General features: G+C 38.4%; 1 long non-coding RNA gene across 1 annotated transcript; it reads left to right on the top strand.

Annotated features, from left to right (window-relative positions):
- Positions 1 to 2,289: 2,289 nt before the first annotated feature.
- Positions 2,290 to 5,715, top strand: LOC130459184 (uncharacterized). The gene is made up of 3 exons (XR_008918398.1): positions 2,290 to 2,405; positions 2,777 to 2,838; positions 5,223 to 5,715. It is a non-coding gene; the product is annotated as an uncharacterized lncRNA (long non-coding RNA).
- The last annotated feature ends 8,168 nt before the right edge of the window (positions 5,716 to 13,883 follow it).

Below are 13,883 nucleotides of genomic sequence, written 5' to 3'. Positions count from 1 at the left end.
CTCGCTGCATTCGTACCGCATGGGCGACGAGCTCCCTTGCTCGTCGTCACATGCCCGCACTATACAACACCTCTTAAGGGTAACACGTAGCGTCCATTGCTTTGTGCGTGCAAGTTATATGAGCGAATCGCATAAAAAATTAAAAATTTATATTCAAAATTAATGACAAATTAATAAATAATATTAATTTCATAATTTTAGGGCGAAAAATCGAAAATTTATTATTTAATTGATTTCCGATTAACATGGATTCAAGTCTAGGTCATAAAAATTTAAAATTTAACATAAATTTACAATTTTTATGGTGGTTTTTAATCATAGGTATCTAATTAAATTATAACTAATTATGAAAATCAAATTAATTCTAAATTATTCCAATTTTCAACAAATTAATCATAATTACAAATTAGATTGCATAATTAACAAGGCTAGGCATTCAAACTTGTTAAACATATACAGTAGGTCAATCAAAAATTCAAGATTTATCAACAAGAATCGCAAATATTTAATTTGACATCTTAAATTTACGAAATTTTGCATTCGAAAAACTAAAACCTCCGAAAAGTCATAGTTAGGCTTCGAATTTGAGAATTCTGGGTTCGGCCGAAAAATACTAGTTTTGTCAAAATTTTAGAATGCCTTTTACATGCGGAATTGACACAAAAATCACTCGATTTGGATGAGTAACGAAGAAACTGCCGAAAAAATGCGTACGTATAATTAAATAAACGCAATTTGCAATTAATTAACAATTACGAAAATTAATCACCCCTTTTTAATACTTGCAAATTTGTAATATTTAACCATGTTTATGCAATTTAGATTATGAAAATAATAAGAGGCTCGTGATACCACTGTTAGGTTATGATACATATGAAAATTCATAAATCATGCGGAAAAACCATAAAGCCAGGAAAGCATATTATATTCACATAATCATTTAGCATAGAATTGATGCATACATGTTGTAGCGTGCCTTCCCTAGCTGCGCCCGAACCGAACAAGAACAAGTCTTTAGGACTCCAAATGTCGTCCCTCCGTAGATAGTCCACAGTACGTCCGGATCCGCCTCAAGTTAGACCAACTAGAATCGCCCTTAAGGTTACTAGGAATTTCGGGTAGTGTTTGCAAGTGTATGGTTAATTTTATTTCAAAAACTTACCCTTTGAATACTTCAATCGTACCCGCAAATAATGACCCTAGGCCCTTATTTATAGAGGTATGGAAAAGGAACTGGAATCCTATTAGGATACTAATTAGTTAAACTAGAATCCTAGTAGGACTCTAACTAATTAATTTTATCCTTTTAGGATTAGGAATTTAATCATCAAACAAATCCTATACAATTTAGGTTTCGTATGTGAACACAAACTCTACACGAGCATGACCAACGAGCGTGCAGGCCATGCCCGCGCACAGCCCACACGGCCACTCAGCCCACGCGAGCCGCAAGCCGACGCGAGCAGCAGCACAGCTCGCAGCCCATTGCTGCGCGCGCTGCGCGCGCTGCCATGGCCTGCTGGGCCTGGCCTTGCGCTGGGCCTGGCGTGGCCTTGGATGTTCGTGTGGCGCGCTTGGCTTGCTGGGCGATGGCCTGGCTTCGTGCTGGGCCCTCGTCCGGCAGGCCTCGTCCGATGCTTATTCGTACGATACGCTTCCGATTAAATTCCCGGTTCCGGAATTCATTTCCGATACGAACAATATTTAATATTTCCGATTCCGGAATTAATTTCCATTTCGAACAAATATTTAATATTTCCGTTTCCGGAATTATTTTCCGATTCCGATAATATTTCCGATTCTGACAATATTTCCGTTTCCGGCAATATTTCCGATTTCGGCAATATTTCCATTTCCGATAATATTTTCCTATACGTACCATGTTTCCGTTTCCGGCAACATCTACGACTTGGATAATATTTATATTTCCGATACGATCCATATTTCCGATTCCGGCAATATTATCGTTTCCGGAGTATTCATTTCTTGCTTGTGACGATCTCAGCTCCCACTGAAACCAAGATCCGTCGATTCCGAATATCCATAGATAGAGTATTTAATGCCTTTAAATACTTGATCCGTTTACGTACTATTTGTGTGACCCTACGGGTTCAGTCAAGAGTAAGCTGTGGATTAATATCATAAATTCCACTTGAACTGAAGCGGCCTCTAGCTAGGCATTCAGCTCACTTGATCTCACTGAATTATTAACTTGTTAATTAATACTGAACCGCATTTATTAGACTTAACATAGAATGCATACTTGGACCAAGGGCATTATTTCCTTCACCGACTACATATCTCATTGTTCTAGATGTTCATTTAGGGAGTCTTCAATACTACACAACATATGTGGAATTCAAATTATGCATCGCCAGGTGTAGGAACATGCACAAAGTTATCATGTAAGTTAAGATGCATCTGCTTCTCTATTGTATTATGTACTGGTGGTCTCTCTGAGTTTATCTTATTGCATAGTTTTGTAATCTTACACTCCAAACTTCCCCAAATTAGAGTGTGCAATCTTAAGTGCAACAATTGGGTACTGTCCAAGACAACACATCCACATTGCTGCTGTAGATCAAAGCCAAACTGCAGTTCATATAGGATTACCCGTTTCTCAAGCATAGACATTACAAGCTTCTGATGTGCTTGTATCCAGTCAAGATATCTAGCTATACATGCATAGTATATATCCTTTCTTTTAATCAGTTGTTTATACAAGACATGAATTTACTCTGGTCTAATCATCTATTTATTTGTTAACCTTTGGCAGGTTTGAGTTCCGCGTGTGCTCAATCTAAGGGGTCGAGTGAGTTTGTTTGACCTAGGTCTCCGGTAATCTCTCTTCTGACATATGCATATAAATTACTTAGATAAGTGTGATTCGGGGTTAGTATATCTTTATATGGTGTTTTATATTTTTGACTGTGTCACCATATGATTGGCAGTGGTTGTGCTAGTTTAGACGTGGTGTGTTATAGGCAACTCTTTTTTGTTGTCATGCGGCTATCTTAGTGTCTGTGAATAGTATTGGTTTGTTTAGATTCTTGATTTATGGAACATCTTGGATTTTTATTGAAAGGTAATCAACATTAGGAATTTTTATGGTATCTTTATTTCTCTTATTTCATCCAATTCATGTTCAATTCATTTATGGCATCTTTATTTCGTGTTTCATAGATCACCGAACTTGATTGACATGAATGATGATTTTGTGTTGACGATATGTATGCATTTTCCATAAAGTTTTTTGTACTGATTTTTTACCTAATAGACTTTTATATCTCGGGGGACCCTGCGCGCTAGCGCACGGGCCAACAACTAGTTTGGAAAAAATGTGAAAGGGTGCACGACATACCACAATGCACCTAATATGTTTTAACGTAAATCAGGTTTCGTGTGTCTATTAGGAAAACTCTAATATGCAGATCATTTTGCTTTAGTAGGCCCAATGGGCAATACTTTGGGCCTATCTTGCTTCTAAGAAACACATTATAGCGGATAAGCCCACTGCTTGGTCACTACCTGTAGGCCTGTAGCCTGTTTTATACGGCACGACGAATTATTTGTTAATGGTTTGGAATTCGAGAAATAATGTTACTTTAAATATTACGGTTGCTAAACGCAACATGAGTTTACTTGACGTAACCCTTATTACTTTCATTTTTTTCATTCTAAAAAAAAACTAACTCTCACTTTTATTATTTTTTGCCAACCATTTTTGATATTGTTTTGGTTCAAATAAATATGATTTATTATTAGTGTCACGTGTGTCTAATCAAATTAGAAACATATTTTGATTGTAGTTGAAGATTCTTTTTGACTTGGAAGACCATGTAATTGAGGTAATTTTCGTTTTTTCCTGTTTTTTGAGCTTTTACATGCGATTTGTATGAAATAAATACTTCTATTTTGTACAGATTGAACAAAATATAATTAAATATTTCATACTGATTGAACAAATATAACTAACCATTTCATACGGATTGGACATAACAGAACGAAGTATTCCGTACAAATTTGAACAAAATGATGATGCTAATTCTTTCAGTTGTCTATAATGAAAGTATTGTTGATTGGTCATGTAGTTGGTGTTTTTTATAGATTAGTAGTGATGATATAACCCATTTATGTTATGTTCAATTTGTACGGTATTATGCTTTGTTAAATTTATACGAAATCCTTAGTTATGTTATCTTCAATCTGTACGAAATGGTTAATTATATCTTGTTCAATATGTACAAAATGGCTAATTAAATTTTTGTTCAATCTGTACGAAATAGTTAATTATACTCTGTTCAATATATACAAAATAAAAGTATTTATTTCATACAAGGTGCATGAAAAAGCTCGAAAAAACAGGAAAAATAATAGAAAAGTACCTCAATTCCAAGTCAAAAAATCGTCAATTGCAATCAAAATATGTATTCTTATGTGATTAGATACACATGACACCAAAAAAAAATCAAATTTATTTGAAACGAAATAATATCAAAAAATATTGAGTGAAAATAATAAAATTAAGTGAGGGTTAAGGTTTTTTTTATAATGAAAAAAATAAAAGTAAAAGAAGTTGCGTCAAGTAAAATCATACTGCGTTTAGCACCTCCCTTAAAAATTAATCAACTACTATTCCTCATAATAAAATAATTATGAGCTAATGAAATAATTTCTTAAAACTAACAAAATGGAAAAAATTTCAATGGAAATTATCTCATAATGCTCTTGATGTCAAAGGAAACCTGGCAAGGAGGGACATTAATGTTGCTACAAATTATGATTATTGTGGCGTAGATATGAAGGACTTACAACACTTGTTTCGGTTTTGTTGCATAACAAAGATTGTGTAGGCTCTTTGCCCGTTATCTCTTTGCTCTGATAATGATGAAACTATTATGTTCCATGAATGGTTTCAAAACTATATCCTGCTCTTCTATAGCAAGGATGGTAAGAATAGTACTCGCCTAGGGATGTTTTTGTCGATGTTGTGGAGTATTTGAATTACATGTAATTAAATGGTCTTTCAAAATGCTAATGGTCGCGCAAGATTGGCCTTGTTGTACATAGATCAAGCTCTATAAGATTTGAGAATCTTCAAGTTGTCGCACAAGTTCACTATGGATAGCTCTTTGCCATCACAATAGTTGGTTAAGCCACCAAGTTTCTATTATGTACATCTGGGGAAAGGACAAAATGAATTTTCTGACTTTGTTTTGTAGGTTGATGTCTCTTGGGAGAAGGAGACTAGGATCTATGGAGGAGGATGGGCAATAGTTGGAACTACTATGCACGGTGGTGGAAACTATGGTCTAACACACTCCGCCTTATCATCGGATGCGAAGGAGACCCATGAAGCTCTTAAATGGTCAGCGACGATAGATAGGAAGGAAGTCTTAATCCTTACAGACTCGACACAACTAATTGATGAGCTCTCTTCAAAGACTGCAAATAATATCCCTATGGTTTGGACAATTGCAGACTTTCACAAAATGCACCTTCCTAAAGGTGGATCGGAAGCAAGTCAAAACGGAACATGAAATCGTAACCATGTGCAATTTGGTCTTAAACTTCTTTTAGTAGTAGTAGTTTTTCGTTAACTTAGTTGTCTTTAGCCTTTGTCCAAAAAAAAAAGAGTTGGATTTTTTTTTCAGACGGTCTCCCCAAATATTTTGATCAAATTAGTTAGTTTTTTTTACATACACTACTATATTCTTTGTTATATGAAAAACCTACATGAAGACTTTAAAATTACTTCCCTACGGTGGTGGATGCAGAAGCTTGTGTCATATTTTATCTGGAGGGAGGACTTCATGTCATATTTTATGACATTTTTTTCCAAGTTACCATAATACAACACAATTCACGTGTCAGCAATAATTAAGTTAAAAGGACTGTTAGAATATATGTTAATATATTCTAGATTATTGTATATTAGGCAATTATGTAAAGTTAGAATCAGTTAGCAATATCTGTGCATTATGGTTAGCAGATATGCCGTGATGCATGGGCGGATTATACGCCTAAATCATAGGCCTGTAATATGTATATATTGAGCCTTGATGAATGAAAATAACTACGGAAAATATTCTCTCAATCTTTCATGGTATCAGAGCCAACGTGACGCAAAGGTCACGGGTTCGAATCTCATCCACCCCTCTTTTCAAAGTGGAATATTTCGCGCTAGGTATGAGGAGGCCTATGCTGCATCCACACTTCAAGCCCAAAGGGCTTTCATGTGAGGGGGCGTGATAGAGTATAAAACTAATCTTGGGGCTTCAACCATCAGCTTAAGCTTTTGGTTGAGTTGGTCCCTTGACATGGTATCAGTCAGTTAGGGTTTTCTTCCGCTGCCCTACTTGCTCTCTCCTCTTCTCCTTCTTCCGTCATCTCTTCTCTTCCTCTTTGCAGCCACCATGCCTGAGAAAGGTGACAAATCCAACAATGGTGGCTCGTTCTTTCACCCGGCTTTATCTGTTTCGAACATTCGAAATCATGTCTCCATTACTTTGGAGATGGAAAACATCCAATACGGGACGTGGGCATAACTCTTCAAAATCCACGCCCGCTCGCACAGGGTTCTTCATCACATCATCCCTCCACCTACGGAGAAGCCGGCTCCGGAAACGGATGATGAGATTGAACTTTGGACCACTCTTGATGCTACGGTTTTGCAATGGATTTATTCGACGATCTCCACGGATCTCTTGAACACCATTATGGAACCAGACTCGACGGCTATGGAAGCATGGGTGCGGTTACGTGAGATATTCCAGGATCATCAGAATTCTCGGGCCGTGCTTCTTGAACAGGAATTCACCACCACTAAGCTGGAGAATTTTCCCTCTGCTTCTGCATATTGTCAGCACCTCAAGAGTCTTTCCGACCAACTCAAGAACGTCGGTGCTCCGGTTTCCAATAGCCGGCTCGTCCTTCAGTTGGTGTCGGGTCTCAGTGAGCCATACAAATATGTTGGCTCCCAAATTCGGCACGCGAAACCACTTCCTCCGTTCGGCGAGGCCCGGTCTTCTCTTCTGTTAGAGGCCCGTGAACAGGCAGCTCAAGGTGGTTCTGTGGCGATGTTGGTCGCGTCTGATGAGGTTGCGGTGTCAACCGAGAACTCAGGCCATAATCGTGGGAAAAATAAATCCCATAACCGCCACAACGGTGGCCGGAAAGGTGGCTCCGGTGGCCGGGGTAATGGTGGCGGCAAGGGTGGATCAGGTGGTTCAGGTGGCCGTGGGTCAGGTGGTCGGAACTCTGGTGGCAGTCAGCAGGCTTCACCCCACGGTTCTTGGCAGTGGCAGTGGGTGCCTCACTACACCCCTCCATGCCCTTATCCAACACAAAGTTGGACCCGTCCAACTACTGCAGGCCCAAATAGGCAACCAACTGGGCCAAGTGTTTTGGGCCCTCATCCACATCAAGTTTACACAGCTGCAGCACCGCCAATGGGATCGTATGTTCCCACGTTCGTTCCGACGGATGTTGAATCGGCTATGCACACAATGAGCTTGAACCCACCCGACAACAATTGGTATATGGATACCGGTGCTACCTCTCATATGACATCATCATCTGGTAATCTCTCGTCTTATTTTAATTTGAGCACTCCTAATACTGGTATTGTTGTTGGTAATGGTCATTCAATTCCAATTCGTGGTTATGGTCACGCTAAATTGCCTTCCCCGAACCCCCCTTTAGCCTTACGTAATGTCCTCCATGTCCCTAAACTCATCAAGAATTTAATTTCAGTTCGTAAATTTACTACTGATAATTCTGTAACTGTCGAATTTGATCCTTATGGGTTTTTTGTGAAGGATTTGCGGACGGGGAAGGCCCTTCTGAGATGTGATAGCCAGGGCGACCTTTATCCCATCACCACCATCACCACTCCATCTACCCCACCATCTGCTTTTGCGGTCGTGACTTCTTCCCTTTGGCATGATCGGTTGGGTCATCCGGGCGCTTCTATTTTGGATTTTCTTAGACTCAATAAAAGCATTGAATGTACTAAATCTAGTAGTTCTAGTATTTGTCGTTCTTGTATTCTTGGTAAACACATTAAATTGCCATTTAATTCCTCAGTTTCGCAAACTTTGTTGCCATTTGACATTTTCCATAGTGATTTATGGACTTCTCCGGTTTTAAGTTCTATGGGTCATCGTTATTATGTGTTATTTTTGGATGATTTCTCAAATTATCTGTGGACATTTCCGTTGGGTAGAAAATCAGATGTCTATGCAAAATTCTTAGCCTTAAAAACACACATTCATACTCAATTTGAACGTCAAATCAAGAATGTTCAATGTGATAATGGGCGGGAATATGAGAATGGTCAGTTTAAGGCATTTTGTGAACATAATGGGGTGTCTTTTCGTCTTTCATGTCCTCACACATCATCACAAAATGGGAAATCCGAACGAAAAATTCGGTCTATCAATAATATAATTCGGACTCTTCTTGAACATGCTTCTTTACCCCCATCTTTTTGGCACCATGCTTTACAAATGGCTACATATCTCTTAAATGTGTTACCAAGCAAACTTTTGGGTCATGCTTCTCCTATTGAGGTCCTCTATCATAGGAAACCATCTTATTCTCATCTCCGGGTTTTTGGGTGTTTGTGTTTCCCCCTATTCCCATCCACCACTATCCACAAATTACAAGCACGCTCCACTCCTTGTGTATTTTTGGGTTACCCTACGAACCATAGAGGCTATAAATGTTACGATTTATCATCTAACAAAATCTTTATTTGTCGTCACGTGGTTTTTGATGAGAACGTGTTTCCATTTTCTGAGTCACACAATCCCTCGTCTTCTGCATTTAATTTTTTGGATGATGAACCTTCTTCATATTTGAAACATTATTTGCAGCAATCCTCTCCTTCTCAAAATAGCCACAACGTGGCCCAACCAAACTCCCCATCCCAGGCCCAACCTGTGTTAATGGACCCTGCCCCTACCCACGCTGATCAGTTCCCTACTGATCCTGCTACTGGGCCGGCCCAATTAACACCCTCCCTGGCTGCCTCACTTCCCCCATCTTCTCAACCATCATTAGACACGCCTCTCTCTTTGGGCCAGCCCACATCATCATCTCCTCCACATACAAATCCATCTGTCCAACAAAACATCCATCCTCCTCAGTCACGAATGATGACTCGAAGTCAACACGGTATTGTTAAGCCTAAACGCCTACTTAACTTACATACCACGGTTACGAAATCTCCTATCCCTCGTAACCCATTGACCGCCCTACGTGACCCGAATTGGAAAATGGCCATGAATGATGAATTTGATGCTCTTATTAAAAATAAGACGTGGGAGTTGGTGCCCCGTCCGCCTAATGTGAATGTTATTCGTTCTATGTGGATTTTTACCCATAAAGAAAAGTCTAATGGTGATTTTGAGCGGCATAAAGCCCGTCTTGTAGGTGATGGCAAAACTCAACAGGTTGGCATTGATTGTGGTGAGACGTTTAGTCCGGTTGTAAAACCGGCAACGATCCGTACTGTTCTTAGTCTCTCCTTGTCCAAGCATTGGCCCTTTCATCAATTAGATGTCAAAAATGCTTTCCTACATGGTGAACTAAAAGAGACAGTGTACATGCATCAACCTATGGGTTTTCGGGATAGATTTCATCCTGATTATGTGTGCTTGTTACGAAAGTCTTTGTATGGGCTTAAGCAGGCACCACGAGCGTGGTACAAGCGGTTTGCTGATTTTGTGTGTTCCATTGGTTTTGTGAACAGCAGGTGTGACAATTCATTGTTCATTTTTCGTAAGGGTTCTGATATGGCTTACATTTTGTTATATGTTGATGATATTATCCTCACAGCATCATCAGATGCTCTCCGCCGTTCTATTATGTCTCTTCTCAGCTCGGAATTTGCTATGAAGGATTTAGGTCCTTTGAATTATTTTCTGGGTATTGCGGTGAAGCGACACAAATGTGGGTTGTTTCTTTCTCAGCGCAAGTACGCCTGCTGGTATGACTTCTTGTAAGGCCTCGTTGACCCCCGTGAACACACAACCCAAGGTCAGTTCTCATTCTGGTGCCCCTTTTTCTGATCCGACTCTCTATCGTAGCCTGGCATGTGCTCTTCAGTACCTCACTTTCACCAGACCGGATATATCTTATGCGGTCCAACAAATCTGTTTACATATGCATGCTCCGAGTGATGATCATATGCATGCTCTTAAGCGGATTATACGGTACATACAGGGCACTTTAGATCATGGCTTGCACCTCTACCCTTCTTCGGTTTCGGATCTTATTTCATATACTGATGCTGACTGGGGTGGGTGTCCCGATACTCGGCGTTCGACATCGGGTTATTGTGTTTACATGGGTGATAATCTGCTCTCATGGTCGTCTAAGAGACAACCCACTCTATCTCGGTCTAGTGCTGAAGCGGAGTATAGAGGGGTCGCTAATGTGGTTTCCGAGTCATGTTGGATCCGAAACCTTCTTCTAGAACTACATTGTCCTATTAATAAGGCTACTTTGGTGTATTGTGACAACGTGAGTGCCATTTATCTCTCGGGTAATCCAGTGCAACATCAACGCACCAAACATATAGAAATGGATATCCACTTTGTTCGTGAGAAGGTGGCGAAAGGGCATGTTCGTGTCTTACATGTCCCGTCCCGGTATCAGATTGCAGATATTTTTACGAAGGGCCTTCCTCAAGTCTTATTTGACGAATTTCGGGACAGTCTCAACGTTGGGAAACCACCCGTTTTAACTGCGGGGGGGTGTTAGAATATATGTTAATATATTCTAGATTATTGTATATTAGGCAATTATGTAAAGTTAGAATCAGTTAGCAATATCTGTGCATTATGGTTAGCAGATATGCCGTGATGCATGGGCGGATTATACGCCTAAATCATAGGCCTGTAATATGTATATATTGAGCCTTGATGAATGAAAATAACTACGGAAAATATTCTCTCAATCTTTCAAGGACTTTAATCAACAATCTATCTCTATGAGGTTGTTTAAGCCTCTAACTACTATACCGTTGAAATGGTATAACTTGGGCAAATGGGTAATTTCAAGTGCCATTTATGCTTTGGCCCACCAATATATCATTTCCCTCTATTTCGTAATTCTCTCTCTAGAATTCTGATTCAGTTTTTCAGAATTCAAAAAGTTTAATGTTTTTCCTTTTAATTTAATTTGTAATAAATTTGTAGCTGTAAATTTGTACTAAATTAGTAAAATTATATTTTACACTTATTCCACCCTCTCTCTCTCTCCATAAACTTACCAGTAGCAGTTGAGCTCTCGACCATTTCGTTTCCCGCTCGTTTGCTCTCCCTCCAAAACCGGAAACCTCCCCTCATTCCTCCCACACAAAATAACCTCCCCCTCAAACGCTTAATCGCTGCACCGTTGATAACTGCCGCTACTTCATTATATAAGGGTTTCTGAAGCCGGGTTTTCATTTTCATTTTGGATATTTACATTTTGGTGTCAGAGGGTGGAAGTTCATTTTACTCGTCATTCCAGGTAAAGATTAAATCTTTCATAAGTATTCTTTGATAGTATGTTGTTAAATTTCTGTATCATGTAAATTTAGGGTTTGTTTGGAATTTAGGGTAATACAATTATGATTTAATTAGGGTTTGAATTAGGATTGATTTATGGAACGCATGATCAAGTTGTGAGGCGGGGATGATCGAATGGGTACCCTTACCCATAATGGATGGCGGGTATGGGGATGAGACTTTTAGGCGGATACGGAGGTGAAGGGACCATCCTCCACCCCCAACCCCGCCCCACACCGAGAATATCTCTAGCTGGATAAAGCAGATGGTGGAGATGTTAAGTGATAAGGTAAGTGGATCGGGTGCGTATCACCATTTAAATAAACAATGGATGAAAATAACTTTATGTTTATCTACATACACCCATATTTGTTTTGCCTTTTAAAAAGTAAAGACATTGAATGGACAATAACAGAACAGATCTATCATCATTAACTTAATTCGAATAATATTTACTACCTCCGTTTCAGAAAGTTCTTTATGCTTTGAAAAGTGTGTCCAAAGTATAAAAACTTTGACCGTAAATTCTCACCATTATATACATCAAAACGTTACATGTAAGATCTTGTTAGATTGGTCTCGGGATGTATTTCCAGAATATCAAATTTTTATGGTTTTTTCACTTACGAAATTGGATATATTAGTAGTTAAATATTGCATTGGAGTCCGTGCAAATAGTAAGTGTAAAGATCTTTTTGAAATGGAGGTAGTATAAGATCTATTTAGATGATCATTGTCTACAACTATAGTTTACATTTCATGCAAATTTAATATTTCCTCCGTTCCTTAAATGTTGCACCATGGTTGACTTTTACTCATCTAATATCTTATTTTGATTCTCAATATCTCAAATTATGTATAAGTAAAACTTATAAAAAAAATTAATATTTAGAAAATACATATTGATACGAATCTAACATTACCCCACATGACGCCAATTTTTCTTAAGTATGAATCACAAAAACTGATCAGTCGTGATGTGAATAGTGTAATATCAAGATGGTGTGATATTTAAGGAACGAATGAAGTATAAAATAATGTAAATCGTGCATCGCACAGATACTACACTAGTTTAATGAATTTATTATACTCAGTAGCCCAATAGGGATTATAGTAATTAACAATCTCATGTACAAACGAGACTGTTTTTTCCATTTGCTCATGCTAATTTACCCGGTAGGCCGGTACAACTAATTATACAAAGAAGATTCTTATTTCATGTAGTCAAAAAAATAAATTAGGGAGGTTAATGGGGCGCCGCCCACCTAAAATTTTTATCTCCATCACCCATAGCGGGTATAAAATTTATCTTCATCTCCGTCCTAACGGGTATGATATTCTAGTAGGAACACTTGACAAGAGGGGGGGTGAATTGTTTTCGTGAACTTAGGTTGTTCCTTTGCGGAATTTAGAAATTAAAGGAACAGCTATCAAATTAATACGAAGATTGTGAAAACTGAGGAAACTTCTTGATCCTTATCAAGAAGCAAAAACCTCAAACTCTTTTATATATTGTAATCGCTCGAATACAACACACTCAATAACTCGAGTTCCACTTGAACACGAGTTCCCCACTGCAATCCCCTTTGATTACAGTGCCTTGTTCCTTTCACACTCTTTTACTGACTTGACTCTAAGTCACTTTAGGATCACTCAACCCTTGTACCCCAAATTACAACTCGATGTATTTGAAACTTCTAGTAATCAATAAAGCTTATGAATAATACAGAAACTCTAGGAACACGCTCTTTTGTAAACTGACTTTTGATAAAACTCTTAAGCTCTTTAGAAATATTGTGCGTTGTCAGTTGTGATTTGAGAAATGAAAAACCTTTTCCTTTTATAGAAGAACTTTCTTGGTCAGTTTCCCATGTTCCCCTCAACGGCCACTAACAGTTACTAGGAGCAGTAACGTGCACGTTGATTGAGAGAAACAGGGAGACTTCTTCAAACCACTTTTAACACGTTCAATTTTAGAGGAAATAGTGGGAGTAGTTTTAGGAACAAGTAGAAACCTTTTCTTGGAAAACAAGGAATTCTAAATCAGAATCCAATGTTGATTTTCTCAAAATCGTTTTATTTATTTTCCAAAAGTTTTTCCTTTATAAAACTTTATTTTATTTACAAAAACTATTTTCTCAAACATATTAAAACACACGTGTTCCTTTTGTTCCATATTATGCATAAACGTTATTAAAATACTTACATAAAATCTAAACATAAACTCATATGTTGTAGCTTCTATGTTGGCACCTTTTGAAGCATCACTTGAATGCTTCATGCATTGTTCCTTCTCCGGAACTTTGATGATCTTCATATTAT

Source organism: Spinacia oleracea, chromosome 4, assembly GCF_020520425.1.
Source record: "Spinacia oleracea cultivar Varoflay chromosome 4, BTI_SOV_V1, whole genome shotgun sequence".
Lineage (NCBI taxonomy): Eukaryota > Viridiplantae > Streptophyta > Magnoliopsida > Caryophyllales > Amaranthaceae > Spinacia > Spinacia oleracea.
This window is presented reverse-complemented; position numbering and strand designations above follow the sequence as displayed.